Source organism: Olea europaea, chromosome 15 (genome assembly GCF_002742605.1).
Source record: "Olea europaea var. sylvestris chromosome 15, O_europaea_v1, whole genome shotgun sequence".
Lineage (NCBI taxonomy): Eukaryota > Viridiplantae > Streptophyta > Magnoliopsida > Lamiales > Oleaceae > Olea > Olea europaea.
Genome location: NC_036251.1, coordinates 7,683,467 through 7,689,595, shown reverse-complemented (window position 1 = coordinate 7,689,595; position 6,129 = coordinate 7,683,467).

Genomic DNA, 6,129 nt, shown 5'->3' with positions numbered 1-6,129 from the left:
GAAATGTAATGTATACGTAAGTTAGGGAGTAATATTATAATTGGTATTTTTTTGTATATTTAGAATAATTTATCCTTTATTTCTTGTTTATATTTAGTATACTTCTTTATATTTAAATATTCCATATCTTTACAGAGCAGACCTCAGCAATAAGGGTGGAATATTGAGGATGTTCGAAAGGAATAAAATTTATAAAGTGACTCGACCGAAGATAGGAAAAAATAGATATGAGTTTTGGTCCTCCATCTGGGAAAATCTCAGCACCCGTACTATTTTGCAATCTTTCAAGTGGTTTGATATTTATTCAAAGGATGTTATAGTCAACTTTCCAATGGAAACTAACACTTAGAGTTGACAAGTAGATACTAAAATCATATGCATGATATTCTTGTGCTTAGATTTTCTTGCTTTTCTATATGGAACCATGTATAAATTTGATAAACCCCTTGTCCTCTACTACTACTGTGGCTTTATAGTAACACTTCATTTTTCAATTTTCATTGTACTTAGATATTCTTTCGATGTTATGTTTGTCTTCCTTCCATTGATATGTAAATAAATTCTTTTTATGATGTTTCCATTGTGCACCAAAATTTCCCGTTGCACAATATCGCATTTCCTTACAAGTTTATACAACCATATCAAGGTTTGTAACGTTCTACAAAATGATTATTTTTCAAGAACAATGAGTACAATATTCTCTTTACCTTATGAAGAACATCAAGGTCAACGAGTACAATGTTTTAGGCTGACTAAAATATTATCGCAATTGACAAATGTGTCTAATTTGGGCCGATTAATATATTTTCTTTCTCGGTAAAGGTCAATGAGCCAAGTCCCTAAGAATATAATAAGATATCCACCGACCCTTTTCATTGTAGTCGGGGGATATGTATAGTCTAGGCCGACTCGCAATTTTTTTCTTTTGTCAATAAAACATTGTTTTCGGTGGCTAATATATTTCCTTCGTCAGTAAATGTTAATGTGCCAAGCCCCTAAGAAATATATTGAAATATCAATTGATCCATTTCATTGTAGTCAGGGAATATGTATAGTCTATGCCAACTGATAATGTTTTTTGGTCGGTACAATGTTGTTGTCGGTGGCTAATTCTATATTGGTTGGTGAGATTTGTCGGCAATGATGATTTTCATTGATTATTTCTATTTTCTCGAGGAAAAAAATCGATCAGCAAAGGTATAACCCACTAAACAATTTCTTTGGTCAGTTCAAATAGTGTTTTTGTCGACCAAATTTCGGTTGGCCAGAAAACTTGTCGGTAAAGCAATAATTTCGTTTAGTGGGGCAATGAAATTTGAGCTGTATAATTTGTTTGGTGATGTTTAATTTGAGTTGTATAATTAGATTCTGGTTAGTATAATTATAGTCAACATTAAGTGAATGTCATGCACTTTATGCTTTATTTAATTCATAACTATTATTTGAATAATCTTCTCTATTAAATCATAAGCATTTGTTCATTACTGAAAAGTTGAAATGCATATCATATTTCGTTGTATCCTTTATTTGAAACGAAATGGTCCAAACTACATATCATGACTTTGCTTTTCTATAGTATGAGTGCGAAAAAAGAAGACAAGAAAGGAAAAAAAGATTACTTTAGCCATTTGTGTAACATTTTACGACAAACGAGAAATTTCTAAACATAAAAAGTGTGCAAATGCATATAATGAACATAGGAGGCATTGAATGCACAAAATGGTTTAGAATATTTTCTTACGAAAGTCGAATTATCTGGGCATGAGAATCATGACCATAATCCCAAAAGACAGTGGAAGAAATTGACAACAAAGAAACGTAATGTATACGTAAGTTAGGGAGTAGTATTATAATTTTATTTTTTTTTGCATATTTTAGAATAATTTTCCCTTTATTTCTTGTTTATATTTAGTATACTTCTTTATATTTAAATATTTCATACCTTTACAGAGCAGGCCTTAACGATAAGGGAGGAATATTGAGCATGTTTGAACGAAATAAAATTTGTAAAGTGCCTCGACTAAAGATAGGAAAAAATAGATATGAGTTTTGGTCTTCCATTTGGGGGAATCTCAGCAATGTTTTGCAATCTTTCAAGTGAATTGATATTGTACTCGAAGGATGTTATAGTCAACTTTCTAATGGAAACTAACACTTGGAATTGAAAGGTAGACACTAAAATCATTTGCACGATATTCTTTTACTTAGATATTCTTGCTTTTCCATGGGGAACCATGTACAAATTTGATAAACCCCCCATCCTCTACTACTGCGGCTTTATAATAACACTTCATTTTTCAATTTTCCTTGTACTTAGATATTCTTTCGATGTTATGTTTCTCTTCCTTCAACTGATATGTAAATAAATTCTTTTTATGATGTTTCCATTGTGCACCAAAATTCCCCGTTGCACAATGTCCATATCAAGGTTTGTAACGTTCTACACAATGACTGTTTTTCAAGAACAATGAGTACAATATTCTCTTTACCTTACGTAGAACATCAAGGCCAACGAGTACAATGTTTTAGGCCGACTAAAATATTATCATAGTTGACAAATGTGTCCAATCTAGGCCGATTAATAAATTTTCTTTGTCGGTAAATGTCAATGAGCCAAGTTCCTAAGACTATAATAAGATATCCACCGACCCTTTTCATTGTAGTCAGGGGATATGTATAGTCTAAGCCAACTCGCGATTTTTTTCTTTTGTCAGTAAAATATTGTTTTTGGTGGCTAATATATTTCCTTGGTCGGTAAATGTTAATGTGCCAAGCCCTTAAGAAATATATTAAGATATCAATCAATCTATTTCAATGTAGTCGAGGAATATGTATAGTCTATGCCAACTGCTAATGTTTTTGGTCGGTACAATATTGTTGTCGATGGCTAATTTTACATTGTTTGGTGAGATTTGTCAGCAATGATGATTTTCATTCACTATTTCTATTTGGTCAAGGAAACAATCGATCGACAAAGGTATAACCCACTAAACAATTTCTTTGGTAAGTTAAAATAGTGTTTTCGTCGACCAAATTTCGGTTGGCCAGAAAACTTGTCGGTAAAGCAATAATTTCTTTTAGTGGGGCAATGAAATATGAGCTGTATAATTTGTTCGGTGATGTTTAATTTGCGTTGTATAATTAGATTCTGATCAGTATGATTATAGTCAGCATTAGGTGAATGTCATGCACTTTATGCTTTATTTAATTCATAACTATTATTTGGATAATCTTCTCTATTAAATCATAAGCATTTGTTCATTACTGAAAAGTTGAAAGGCATATTATATTTCGTTGTATCCTTTTTTTGAAACGGAATGGTTTTAACCATATATCATGTACTTTGCTTTTTTATAGTATGGGTACAAAAAAGAAGACAACAAGGAAAAAGACTTCTTTTGCCATTTTTGTGGATCATTTTACGATAAACGAGGAATTCTAAACATATAAAGTTTGCACAGGCATATAATAAACAAAGGAGCAAAGAATGAACAAAATGCTTGAGGATATTTTTTTACAAAAGTCGAATTTTCAGAGCATGAGAATCGTGACTGTGATTCCAAAAGAATGGGGAGAATTTGACAACAAAGCAAGGTGAAGTATACATAAGTGGAGTCATTTTATATTTGGTATTTCTTGTGTATATTTTACAATATTTTCCCATTTATTTCTTTTTTATATTTAGTATGCTTCTGTATATTTAAATATTCCGTACCTTTATAGAGAAGACCTCGACGATAAGGGAGGAATTTTGAGCATGTAAGAAAGGAATAAAGTTTGTAAAGAGACTTGATTGAAGATAGGAAAAAATATATATGAGTTTTGGTCCTCCATCTGGGGAATCTCAACACCTGTGTTGTTTTGCCATCTTTCAAGTGGTTTGATATTGTACTCGAAGGATGTTATAGTCAACTTCCTACTGGAAACTAACACTTGGTGTTGATGGGTAGTTACTAAAATCATATGCATGATATTATTGTACTTGGATATTTTTGCTTTTCCATAGGGAATCATGTATAATTTGATAAACCCCTCGTCTTCTACTACTATTGCTTATTTTTCAATTTTCATTGTATTTAGATATTCTTTCGATGGTATTTCTCTTCCATTAAAATGTAAATGAATTCTTATGATGTTTCCATTGTGCACCAAAATTCTCCGTTGTGCAATGTCACATTTCCTTACTAGTTCATACAACCATATCAGGGTTTGTAACATTCTACACAACAACATTTTTCAAGAATGAGTACAATATTTTATGTACCTTATGAAAGACATCAAGACCAAGGAGGTGGCGCTCAAGTGGAACATTGAGGATGGTCTAAACAAGCTCAATTTACCTTGCAAACCCAATTCGCTCGCCACCTCAAAATGTCAATCGGCCTTTCTTGTCCCCGAGGTATATGAGATGATCCTGGGTGAGGCATCTCACGTAGGGAAGGAATCATATCACATTTCCTATGTCACACAAGATTATTATATTACTTTATATTACTTATACCTCGTTGTGTGAGATGTCACTACAAGAAATAGGAGTTTTGCCGACCAAGAGATTGGTTGCCGAAGCCCAATATTAGTCGGTAAATCAAATTACTGTCCGAAAAGTTTTGGTCCGATGCTGATCCCCAAAGGGTAGCCAGGGAAGGTTTTTAATGACCAAAATATAATTTAGTCGGAAAAGAGAGAGATTTTTACCGATCAAAAAATTGTTGGTCAGTAATTATAAACCTTTTTCTTGACCATGATTTTGGTTGGTAAATGCCTAAAGTTGTCGGTAATAAACAAGTCATGAGTAATGGTAGTAAAAAAAGGCCGACCATTGCAGTTGGTCGGGAATAATATACATTTGCCAACCAAAAAATCAAGTGACATTTATCGACCAAGAGATCAAGTGAAATTGGTCAGAAAATTCAACACAATAAAGTTAACTGCTTTTCTCGACTATGGTTTCACTCGATAATTGTGATTTATTTTATTTTTTACAACCTTGTTTGACAATCAAAATTATAAAAAAGGTTGAAAGGCCAACTCGAACACAATGTACCAATAAAAGTTCAAATTCAAGAAATATTAGAAATTGCAAAACAATAATCACAATAAAAATCCTATAGCAAAACAATTACAAGGCAAAATACTATATCATATCTTTACCAATCAATTCCAATTTCAGAATAAGTAACTACGTAAACATGTACAGCCAAAACTATAATGGATTTCAAAATAAAAAGTCTAGTCAAATTCCAAAATAAAGGAAGACTAGCTTAATCCAAAATAATAGCATACTTAATAATGGAGTATTAACCATCAAAACATAAAACCATGTAAATGGAATAAAATAGCTTTAAATTAATGATCATAATATGACTCGTGATCGAGTGACTATGGCGAATGAGGAGTAGTAGGAACTCTAGGGCTGCCTATTCTAGCAGCGGCACCTAGCATAATCTCTTCTAATAAGGCGAGGACATGCTCTGCAAATTATGCACAACTTGCAAAGCTTGGCATTCTCTCGTTGAGTCGTGTCTGCATGAGATGTAGCACGTGGAATCTTTGGATCTCTGCCCAAACCCCTATAGTAGTAAGAAGTAGTTACAAGGACCTGAGTCGCAATATCATTAGCAGTGAGTTGTACTCTTTGGCTCTCACTCTCCTCTCCCACAACATGTGCCTGTTGTGTTGTTTTTAAGTCTACCATCTCTTTCTACATGACAATGGAAAAGTAATAACACAAATAAGGTAGTAAAATATTTATTCCATTAAGTAATAATAAACTTAAAGACTTGTGGTATTTGTTTATTACATATTTCTCCTCAGCCATAGGATGGATCCAGCATTTTGTATCTTTGTAATGTGTATTCTTCCATAGTTTAATTCTGTCGGGTCGTCTAGTTCCCTTATCCTATTAGAATAAATAAGAATAAAATTCTATTGAAATTGTTTCCTAATAGAGATGAATATATTCCTTCTTACTTACCTCCATAACCTGACATTGAATAAATGATCTAGAATCAGAAAAATGGGTAAATTCTTGTTGGGATCTATTGTCAACTACTACCTTGGATCTTTTCTGTAATGTCCAATTAACAGAACAAAAATAGTCAATGAACTAAATAAGTTAACCAATGAACA